Source organism: Crinia signifera, chromosome 12, assembly GCF_055691185.1.
Source record: "Crinia signifera chromosome 12, ASM5569118v1, whole genome shotgun sequence".
NCBI classification, from domain to species: domain Eukaryota; kingdom Metazoa; phylum Chordata; class Amphibia; order Anura; family Myobatrachidae; genus Crinia; species Crinia signifera.
This window is the reverse complement of record NC_139228.1, coordinates 53642513-53654835: the sequence shown is the minus strand read 5'-3', so window position 1 is coordinate 53654835 and position 12323 is coordinate 53642513. Positions and strand designations below refer to the sequence as shown.

The following is a 12323-nucleotide window of genomic DNA, read 5'->3' as shown; positions in this document are numbered from 1 at the left end:
CCCCACACACACACACACTAGATGCCCCCCATAATGTCTGATCCGGTGTTAGTGTACATTCAGGTCTCACCTCAATAAGCCTCTGGTCAGTGTAAAAATGGGGGCTGCATGATGAGCGGTGTATAGCGTACATTGCAAAATAATAATTCTCGTGTTAATCTCTCATCTTCCAATAAGCTACAATGTACTTACGTAGACATGTGCATCAAACATGTGTCCTCTTTATTTATAAATTACCTTACACATCCAGCAGCGCAGCCATAATGTACGGCTGCACTAATATTATAGTCAGGTAGTGTCACAGTGATGTCACTGCTTCCGAATTAATTCATCTACTGCAGATCCATCCCACAAAATGGCTTCCTCTGCTGTGTACTGGTGGCTGGTCCATAACATTTATTGATATTGCATCCCATCCGAGTATGTATATCTACCAATATAGTGTTTGCTATTGATTATACATGTATAAATTAGACAAAGTACTCCCCCCCCCCCCCCCCCCCCAGTGCTCGCTCCAGCTACATAGAGTAGTGAAGTCAGGGTTCCAGCCAACTGATGGAGACAACACACCTGTTCCTGTTAATTTTCCTCACCCAATACAAGAAACCTTCCTTGCAACTGGCAGAGAGGAGACTCACTGAGCAGCATTCTATTGGTTGGAAAAGGTGATTAGAAATTTAGGGGCCCATTTATCAATGACTTGTTGGAAATTTTAAAACTGGATGCACAGAACTCTAGCCATTCTTGGTATACCTTTTATGGTGATGATGATGCACATGTTTCCCTGATCCATGGTCACGGAGAGGCCCCTCAGCCCCCACAGTTGGGTTTGGAGGATTCTCTGATGAACCCAGGTTAGGGGCATCAGTGATACTTTTCTATGCACCGGGGAACATGAGTTTGCTCTTTGTGGGATGTGTAAATGAAGGAGGTGCATATAAAGGCCTTTTGTGCCTGTCTAAATGAATAGATTAGTAGGCGTAATCAGCTCTTGTGGGGTCGGTATACAGCGGTATGACATACAGCCACTTCTAGTCCTGGGCATAGTGCTTTTTTCTGGCTGCAGGAGGCTGGCGGATGATGCTCTCTGGTTACTGCGTGCTGTAACACAATCGTATGCTTCTCCTAGCCGCCAGCCATGCCTATGTCTGCATCGTCCAGCTTGCTCCACCTGTGTTTCTCTATACTGCCCCTGTTCATGCTAACTCCCTCCCTGTTACGCGCTGCCCATGCAATGTCCCTCTCATTGTTTTAATGTCACCTACTCTGCAAAGTGGGGGTGTCCATCGATGTGGTTGTCATTAATGGTCACCATCGATGGCGTTAAGGCAAGTATCCATCAAAGGTAACAAACTATGCATTGGATAACCATCAATGGTTTCCCCAACCAATGGTCATCCCGGTTCTTTGACTGGCTGGCCCATGGGGACCACAGAACCTGGGAGCAATGCTGCATGGGTGTCAGGGGAGGAGCTAAGCTCCATGTCCTGACACTTGTAAAATAAAAAATATTCAGTTACCCTGCGCCATAGATGGAGGGAAACCATGTGGTTCTCCTCTATTGATGGCAAAAGCATTCTACATCGGGGCATAAACCATAGAGGATTATGAATCATATAGATTGATGTCATCAGGGCTGGAATGGAGAGTAGAGGGATGTCATTAGGGTCAGTATGGAAAACAAAGTGATGTAATCAGGTGCTAAATGGGGATTAGAGTGATGTCATAAGAGGCAGAATGATGAATAGGGTGAAGTCATCAGGGTCAGAATAGGGAGTAGAGTGATGTTATCAAGGTCAGAATGAGGAATAGAATGATATCATAAGGGGCAGAATGGGGAATAGAGTGCTGTCATCAGGGGCAGAATGGGGAATAGAGTGATGTAATCAGGGGCAGAATAGGGAATAGAGTGATGTAATCAGGGGCAGAATGGGGAGTAGAGTGATGTTATCAGAGTCACAACAAGGAATAGAATGATGTCATAAGGGGCAGAATGGGGAATAGAGTGATGTCATCAGGGGCAGAATGGGGAGTAGAGTGATGTCATCAGGGGCAGAATGGGGAGAAGAGTGATGTCATCAGGGGCAGAATGGGGAGTAGAGTGATGTCATCAGGGACAGAATGGGGAGTAGAGTGATGTTATCAGGGTCAGAATGAGTAATAGAATGATGACACAAGGAGCAGAATGGGGAAATAGTGATGTCATCAGGGTCAGAATGGGGAGTAGAGTGATGTCATAAGGGGCAGAATGAGGAATAGAGTGATGTCATAAGGGGCAGAATGAGGAACAGAGTGATGTTATCAGGGGCAGAATGGGGAATAGAGTGATGTCATCAGGGTCAGAATGGGGAATGAAGTGATGTCATCAGATCTGAGTGAGGAATAAAGTGATGACGAATGATGTCATCAGGGGGAGAATGGGGAATGAAGTGATTTCAGCAGGGTCAGAATGGGGAATGAAGTGATGTCAGCAGGGTCAGAATGGGGAATGAAGGGATGTCATCAGGGCATAATGGGGAATAAGTGATGTTATCAGGGTCAAAATGAGGAATAGAGTGATGTCATAACAGGCAGAATGAGGAATAGAGTGATGTCATCAGGGGCAGTATGAGGAATAGAGTGATGTCATCGAGGTCAGAATAATGAATAAAGTGATATCATCAGGGGCAGGATGAGGAATAGAGTGATGTAATCAGGGGCAGAATGGGGAATACGGGCAGAATTAGGAATAGGGTGATGTCATCAGGGCCAGAGAGAGCTTACAGTGGAGATGCCACACAATAGGAAACCCTATTGTCACTTCTCATCGTTGCCAGCTCCAGGCCCTGCAGTCATGTCTATGAACGGCCAGGCGAGTCCATGAGATCATTGGTCTGTTGGCATTTTCTGGTAATGCCAGATGGCCCTTCTGCCCTGTAGCACGGTAAACCATGATATTTTCAATGTGATTTTCTGTATAAACCATATTGTACACATTACTGTCTGTAAAATATAATTAATTCCAAAATGTGTGACTTTGAATTACACATTCTGAAAGTTGCTTTGCAAATAAAATCCGCGCACATTCGCCCATCTGCAGGTTCATCCACATGGTACGAAAACTGCATCGAGTCAACATTTCCCCATCAAGCTATTTATCTTCTGCCAGCCCCGTGTATCACTCCAGGAGGGTCTTTGAGAAGCAGCTGTGCTGAAATATATTGTTTTAATTCCTCACCAATTATGTGGTTTATATACGCAGTGCACATACAGTTGGATAATATACCATCTGGCATATTAAACCAGTATTGAATGTTTATACATTTCAAATTGATCTACACGGTGTACAGTCTTGAAATGTTGTCTCTGCAAGTTCCCCGCATCTCTAAGCTGCTATAATTGCTGATATAAAATGTAAGGGCTCTGAGAACCTCAGTTTCGCTGCAGCTACAAGTCACATACAATACCACAGGGAATCTGCTCCCCCAAATATTGGGGTGCACCTATCACCTCCCAATAGATTCCAATGCAGCCCAGCAATAAACTGCTCATTATTAACTAAAAGGTAAACATAAGTTCCAACTAACCCTCTCACCCCGCCCCATGATCCACCCAAACCATCCCCCAACTCAAATCATCCCAACCAACAGGGCCAGCATAGACGATGGTTCTCCACTATTAATGGCTGCCAGCCAGCACTGCCCCTCCCCCCATGCATGGGGCATAGAAGCTTTATCCACTAACCTCATTGGCCCATGCCTTATCCAAACCCACATAAGGGATGCCCATTGATGGGAGGGAAACATCATCCTTGGTTCATCGTCAACCAATTCAACGTTGGCAATATCGAAGATTAACCCAATGATTGCCATGCCTTCCAACTACATCTGCCATAAGGCTGGTGTAATTTTGATGGTGTGACATCTTCGCCCGTGCATTTTTGGCCCATGGATGTAAAGCATGGAAAAAAGTTTGCAGCGGCATTCGCCTAGTCGCAGGCCTAGTTGCAGACGGGCATCCACCAATAGATGCTGCAGATGCTTCTGTCTCCACCTCCGATTCATGCCGTAAGGAGCCGCTGCCCTTTGACTGGAGTTAGGAAACATGTTGTGGCAATACAAGTATCAGTTTACCTACTGAACCGACCTCGGGTCAATCCTCTATCAATGCATCATTCTCCGGGTTCTTCTGCAACACAGAATGGAAATGTTCTAACAATACACTTTCTGTCCCCCAAATATCGGTGAGTTGTCATTAATACAGGGCCCATGACCAGACCGCCAGCTCCGGGCAGAACCATCTCACTCTCCCATGTAATCGTGCAGCAGATATTACCCAATGCATCGTCCCAGCTGCGGCAGAAATTAGATTAACCAAAAGAGCGGAGAATGATTATTTCAGTTAGGAATGAGAGAGGAGGACATCGTCCCTTGGAGTGTCGATTCTCTCAGATAAAATACATCCAATTAGAAGGATGGCCGTGCAGTATCTTACACTTCTCTTTTATTCCTAAAGCATATTAAATGTGCCCCCTTGTGTAAAAAATTACCAAATAATTGGAAATAGAAATGTTCTGTGTTCCAGGCCTGGGAGCTCTCCCCCTATCTTTGCCATTCTGTAGGGGTACTGAGCAATGTTATATTGGGAGGGGGTGATAAGTATGGCAATTAGCAGCAGTGATTCCTTTCACTTATTATGTAAGAAATCAAACAAAAATAAAATCATATTGCTGCAAGCAATGAGAGAGAGATAGAGAGAGATAGCCATGTCTGTATTAGTAGATTGTAATAATGTGTAACAGGTGTGTAAGCGGCATTACTGTGTGGCATTATGTGCATAAGGACATTACTAATGTGCAGCATAATGTGTAAGGGGCATTACTGTGTGGAATTATGTGTATAAGGACAATACTAATGTGCAGCATAATGTGTAAGCGGAAATCACTGTGTGGTATTATGTATATAAGGACATTCTTAATGTGTAGCATAATGTGTAAGGGGCATTACTGTGTGACAATATATGAATAAGGGTCGCTATTTTTGTGTAGCGTTATTGTGCAAATGGTGCACTACTGTGTTGTGTAATGTGCATAAAGAACAATGGGTATAAGAGACAGACGAAGAGATACAAGGGTCTTGCTTGCAAGATGCCACTTTATATCAGGGATTCTCAACTCCAGTCCTTGAGAATCCACAACAGGTCATGGTTTGTGTATGTCTTCATCCATCCACAGGGGGATAAATCTAGATTTGCTGGGTAAGTAATTAGCATACCTGATTCCACAGACAGAAATCCTGAAAACATGACCTGCTGCGAAAACTTGATGGTTGAGGTTTAGAACCAATTGCAGCAATGGTGTTTGAGGACACATTTGAGGATACAATAGATCAGTCCAACTCATTCTCAGGCCCAGTGTGCGACAAGGCCAAGTAAGACCGGAACCAGAAGATTAAATCCCCAAAACATCTAATTCTACTGTGAAATCCAATTATGCAGCCACTTCTGACCTGATGCAGAGATGGAGGCAAACCTGATGGTTCGCATACTACTGGGACAGTGAATGTGTGGGCTCCGCATGTGTATGACTGGTCTGTGAGACCGTTCGCCGCGCCCCCTAACCCATAGCACGACTGACCACAGAGAAGAGTTCTGGCTGTTATTCTGTAGCCGACGGGTCACGGCTGCATCTGCATCCAGCTGTGGCGCAAACTCTGAATCAGCTTATTTCTAGCTGCAAGCTTGAAAGGTGGTAACTGAGAATTACAGATATGCTATTGCCTTACATAGTCACAACATAATACAGAATGCCATAACGCAAGTGCAGAATTGTTTGTTACTTTCAAAATAAACTTTTATTTTGTTCTTTTTTGTTCTTTTTCTTTTAATCATATTTGCGGCACAAGTCGTCCCCCGCCCCTCCCCCTCCTGCACGATGAGTACTGAATATGTAACATGTTCCAGCATTCCGCAGAGCCTTCCGACAAGGGGCCTGGTGACAACATGAATCCCAAATACGAAGTTACACAGAGGATTCTGGTGACAATTAGTTTAGATCAAAGAGCGAGAGGAATTCAGAGTCATTATGCGTTTCTTAAATGATGTCATAGCTGTTTATTGTTCCATCCCGGCATAATGAATTGCCTAAATTGGTAAAGAGGCTGCGACACCATTAAGATCTCTCGGTTCCTAGATTTAGCAATCCTGTAATACGTTGCAGATTGCGAAATGGCGTCTGAATGGAAACGACAGAAAAATAAAGCTGCGTTTCTCCCGAGACATAAACATCAACATATTGTACTGTTGTTTCTTTTTCTGGCTTATTCAATTAAAAATAAGCTATTATGTGGTGTCTTAGAACTTGGAAGCTTGTTCTGCTTAAGACTGTGCTTTTCCAGCTGGCATGTTACGAGGGTTTCTTAAAGGACAAATACCCTTTTCTGCAAATCCAACATGCACTAGAGGCCCCTGCTGACAGAGATAAGGATGCGACAGATAAAGGGCCACACTGTACATTTGGGAATATTTGTGACGCTTCTGCAGAAGACTGGCGTTCATCGATTTCGTGGACTCGGCCAGTGTTAGGAATTAGCGCCTGCACAGAATCATTTTCCTATGATGTCATTGCTTGTTGCCAGTAATCAGCTTAATCTATTTGATCTGAATAAAATGGAGACTATATAAGACCAACCCTTTGTTCGCTTCATCCATTCACTCCATACTGATGTGCAAAGCCGGGGTTCCTATTGGAAGTAGAGATGAGCAGGTTTCTGAAAAATGAGCCTCCCAAAATTCCGGAATCCAGGATAATCCGAGCCGCATCTCCTGTATTCCCACCAGGACCGGATTCCAAAATGAGGACAAAAGTAAACTTCCCAGCAATGGGTCTCACATGTTTAGGATTTGATATATAACTCCCTCCGCAGTGCCGGAGAACTGTGTGCTAATGAACTGTGCTGGTGAATGAATGACTGCTGAGCTGACCCATCTGCCCACTCCAGTCCCCTCAGGCTCCTTAGTGTTAATATTAGTAGCTATAGTAAAATAGTTAAAAGCCCATCAAAATGACGGCTTCTGCAATGTGCTTTCACTTTGAGCTGTGACAGTTTTTAGCCCATAAACTCTCCACCTCACCGCAGTCCCTATCTGCTCCTACCTCCAATCTCTGTCTCAACAGCTCCCTCTCTCTATATCCAGAAAGTTTGAAGCAGATCAATGTTCTTGCAAAAATTTATTTCACTTTGTTAATGTAGCACACAAAGGAGTAATATGGTCTGTCAAGTGTCCTCTAGTGGTCAGTGGCATTACTTCACCTCATAGAGTTGAGGAGTAGTTGGTCTTATATCCTATAGATCAGGGGTGTCAAACTCAAATTCATCGGGGGCCGCATCAGCAGTTTGGTCACCCTCAAAGGGCCGGTTGTATCTGTAGGACTGTGTGTCCACTCTTTATTAGCATAAATTATTGTCACTGCATTCAATTATTACTGTTTTTTGTAATAATGTAAGTAATAACTAGCAGGGAGATTGGCTGGGGGCCTGGGACAGGGCACAGTGACGTGACGTCAGATCGCCCAGCAGGTGACCTGGGCCTCTGGGTTCGCAGGACTCTCGCTAGAGTTCTGGACTGGTGGTGACAGTGGGACAGATAATGATAATGACCCTGGACACAGGCAGCCGCACTGCAGATTTGTGGGCTCAGGCTGCGGCTGTGTGCTGCAGGCCTGGCTCTCTGCCTGCCCGGCCACGGACTCTGGACTGGACAGACTGGTCTGGACAAGAGACAACACAACTGTGCCCACCCAACTGCCGAACTTACAGTAAATATACAGAACCAACTGATGCCACGGCACTACAGGCAGGAGGCAGCTCACCGCCGGGCCGGCGTCCAAGTCCGACAGGCAGCTGCAGAAGCATGCACGTCACGGTGTCACTGGCACTGCTGTCAGGCGGGCATGTGTCACACATGGCAGCGCCGTAGCTGCTGCCCGCAGGAGGAGCCGGGGAGGAGTCGGGCACGTCACACAGTGACACTAACAAGTCTGTGTCCACTGTCCTGCCTCCCTCCTCCTCCCAGCGAGCGCCGCGGCGGAGTGACTGTGTCACCCAGCTTCCTCACGTTGTTAGGTATGTCTCTCAGTCTCGAGTCGTCTTGTGAGTGTCACTGAATGTGATGTGACACTCACACTGTGATGGCTTCCCGCAGTAATGTAATCGGCGCCAGGCGGGGGTGGGTGGCGACGGCTGCGCGGGCCACATGACGAGGTCTGGCGGGCCGGATTTGGCCCGCGGGCCTTGTGTTTGACACCCGTGCTTGCAGCAGGGCCCTCTTACCTCCAAGTCTGTCTGTTGTTACCCAGTTTGTATTATCACGGTCTACAATTGTAACGCGCAACAGAATCTGCTGTGCTATATAAGAAACTGTAAATATATATATATATATATATATATAGTCATGCAAGAGGTCCGTCACTTCTCACCACCACCAGCCTTGGTGTAAATAACTTGGCCTGGGTGCCCATCTATCCAGAGAGACCCTCTGGTATGTAGATACTTGTAAGACATTTATTTGGATATACACAAAACAATGAGGGATAGGGTGACGTACCAAAATGAGCGGTATAAGAAACCGCAATACAAACAGCATGAACAGGGTGCAGGGCACCTGAGATAGTGGAGCCGGTATACACTCAACGCTCCTTCCTTGTAGTGATGTCGCTAGGCCACGCTCCAACGCGTTTCGTCATCGACTTCGTCATATATATATATATATATTGCCACTCTGTGCAATGCAGCTGCAACGCAGAGCTCCATATAGTGCAGCATTAACCTCTTGGTATCACACTGTTTTATGTCTTTTTTGGTAGTGCACTCAGTGCAGCCCAGAGTTATTACAATACAGGGGCAGCATAAACTGTTGGTGCATACTGGTGTTTTTTTCTCACTGTCCAGTGTACATTGCAGTCCAGAGCTTCTAATACAGCAGCATTAACACTTATTTGGAGAACAGTGCACACTAGTGCATGCTAAACTTTTTGGGGAAAAGTTTAATCAAAGTAAAAAAAAGTTAGTATTTTCTGTACAACTTGTGTGCGCCATACTCTGCTGTATTCACATAAATATAAGCACTGTGACTCCGTAGTGTGATTTGTCATTTGTGAATAAAGTTAAACCGAAAAACTTTTTTGGGGACAACTTGTGCATTCAATTAAGTGTTCAGTATAACTTAATAGGTGCCATGCCCCACTGAGTCAATAAAGAACATGGTAATAGAAGAGCAGGAGCAGCAACAAAGTAATAGTGCTGTGGTTGCTGCCAGTCATGATAGTACTACAAAATCTTGTAAAGGTGGTCCAGGGGCAGAAAGTTTAGGAAAGGGCACCTGAAAGCAAAATCTGTAACCTAAAAAAGCCCAAATCAGTGCCCCTAAAAAAAGAATAAGGCTGAACAAACTGTGTTTAAAAAGCCCTGAGGTAAGTCTAGGGATGTCCAGCTGTGTGGGAGTCAGACATTTGTTACACTGGCCCTTATTCTGATTGATGCGTACTTTTCCGCATACTTTCGGATAGCGTCTTTACGGCGTCTGCGCATGCGTGGAGAACGCAACGCGCATGTGCCACGCACTGACTCCGTACCTGTTCGTGCAAATCCCGTACAAAACTGTGCACCGCAATCAGTCTGGAAATATGGGCGTATTATGGGCGTCATGCGGAATGACACATGGGCGTAGTTTCAAAGTGGGCAAAACTGGGAGGAAACATGGGCGGACACGGGGGAGTACACTTATGTTGGGGGGCGTGCATTCGGATAGCACTCCGAATGCACGCGAACAAAACCGATAGAAATGTGCGGTGTCCATAAGCAAGTATTGCTTTGCGGAAACCACTCGGTCCTGCGGTAGGTGAACGGAACGCCTAATGACTACAAGCATTAACACCTGAACCCAATACAATCGACTCCTTTACTCATTACTCACTAATGGCACGCTTGTCAGTGCTTTAATTGAAACCATTGCTGCTTCAATTGCTGTAAGGGTTAATGTGTGCAATGCATGTGTTAGGCATGGTTGTAAGGATATATTGGCATGTAATTGATTCCAATTCCAAATAAACATTTTTTTAGGAGGATAGGTAATTGAATAAGTGGGTCATGTGATGTATTGCAGAATAGACATAATAGTGGGTAGTTTTGCGTAAATACACCGCTTCCGTGCGGACGCCCCGCTTGCCATCCATTCGGATGCGGTATCACCGTGCATACTCTGTAATACCGTGCAGAATCTGAGTGTTTCCCCCGCACACGCATGGTTTGTATGTCGTCCGTAAACACGCCCTGTTCTTAAAGAGTGAGTCCGTCCGAATGCGGAGGACACGTGGGCGTTTCTACGGACGATGGCCGCACGCGGCCGCACTGACTGGCGTGCGGACCGCACCGTAAGAATTCGGGAATATCCGCACCGATCAGAATAAAGGCCACTGTCTTTATAGAGGTGCCTCTTTTGCCTCTTTCTTCCATTTCTGCACATCCTGGACATGTGGGAATGCTCAGTACAAGTGAAGATGATGACTTAATAGAAATTTAGAACGCTTGTTTGGAAGTGTGTACTTGCTGATGTTGATAAGTATGCTGTTTGTGTAAGTCAGCCAACAGTGGCAGCAATTACTGCCCTTGATAAGAAGAATTCTTATATTTGTGAAGGCATCTGCTCCATTTGCGAGGCCAAAGTTAGCAGAAGTAGGGACGACAACCATCTAGACACCTTCTCCATGTTACATCATTTGCCACAAATTCATAAAATTTAATTGACAAAATAATAATGTAATTAACACCCTCCTCATCAGTGATTGGAGGTAGTGATTCCAAAAAATTGGTTTGTGGGAGTCCAAACAAACCAAGTACTTCATCCTTCTGTTCTGCATAAAATATGAGTTGGTCCAACACAAAAAGCTAAACATTTTTAGTGAAGTTACTAGCACAAACCACAGGTACTTCCACAGGAGAGCCAGGAAAGGCGTAATTGCATTGCAGAGGATAGGGAATGACATGCGGCAGAACACGCTCGTTACTGTAGAACCTTAGTGTACCGGTCCTGTGCTTTCTCCACACCAGGGTTTACTTAAAAGCATCTCTTCCCTGTGAGCCGAAGCTAAAATAGCAGTGACATTAATAGTGGCAGATTTATCAAGTGATTTTCTTGTTCTCTCGTTACAAATTATATTTTTCAAAAACAATAACAGTTCTAAGCTGGAGCAGCATTTATCGTTCATAACGAGACTGTGTCACCTACAATATCACTCGTTGATAAATCTGCCGCTATGTTTGGCTACTAACATCACAGTCATTTAAATGTAACGATTAAACACAGAGAAGCGGCAACATTTTTCGACTGTGGAGACGATACGCTCCTGTCATTTTCAAACGCAGACTGTAAAATGGCAGCTAGAAGCTGATTGGCTGGTAATTTATTCAAGGCTTAGCACATCTCCTCCACAGCCTAAAACCCATCATATAGTGTGGCCATGTTTGGTGGTCACCTGTGGCAGCGTATAGATTGCCAGCTGTGGCCAGCATATCCGGCATGTTGAAAGTGCTAAATACCTGGCTGTCCGGTCATCACTGATTGGCTGCAGCCTAACGCCTGTATGATGAGACTCAGGTAGAGGGCTTTCCTTCCGACTTGTGCCTGAGCCTCCCGCTGCCCCGTAAACCCCCTCAACCCTCCCGGCTTTTGTGACCCCGACAGACCCCCTCCATGGCCATCCAGACTGCGCATGCGCGCATGTCTGGAAATGGCAGGGGTCGGCATGAGGTCACAGCCAGGTAGCGGAGGCCGTGCTGCTGTGTGTGCACGCACGCACAGGAAGTCTCTACTGCATCAGGACACTGACAGAGGAGCTGGAGAACCGGCAGCCGGGGCCCCGCCCACCACACACACACACACAGAGCAGGCTCTGGCCCCGGCTCCGTGCATTCTCTGCAGATCAGGCCTGCCCTGCTCTCTCTGCTCCTCTCCCTGCTCAGCTGCCGGGTCCCTGCACCTCCTAAGAAGACAGAGCAATACAGAAAGGTATAGACTGGGGGAGGGAGGGTTCTGCTTAATGTAAGGGGGGCTGTGTGTAATATAGTGGTGTGTACAGGCTGTAATATGGGGGGTAGCTGTATGTACTGTGTAATATGGGAAGGGCTGTTTTCAAATGGTATATAGTGGTGTTTGTACTGAGGGTAATGAGAAATGAGAGAACTATGTGTATTGTAATATGGGGGGTGCTGTGTGCTATGTTATATGGTTTTGTGTGTGTGCTAAGAGTAATATGGGGGACTGAGTGTATTGTAATGGGGGGTGCTGTG

General features: G+C 45.8%; 1 long non-coding RNA gene across 1 annotated transcript in view; it reads left to right on the top strand.

The window, feature by feature from the left end:
* The first annotated feature begins 11909 nt into the window (after nt 1–11909).
* LOC146049763 (uncharacterized) overlaps nt 11910–12323 on the top strand; it is a 49929-nt gene continuing 49515 nt past the window's right edge. The window contains exon 1 of the long non-coding RNA XR_014466198.1: nt 11910–12042. This is a non-coding gene — a long non-coding RNA (uncharacterized LOC146049763). The remainder of the gene's footprint in view (nt 12043–12323) is intronic.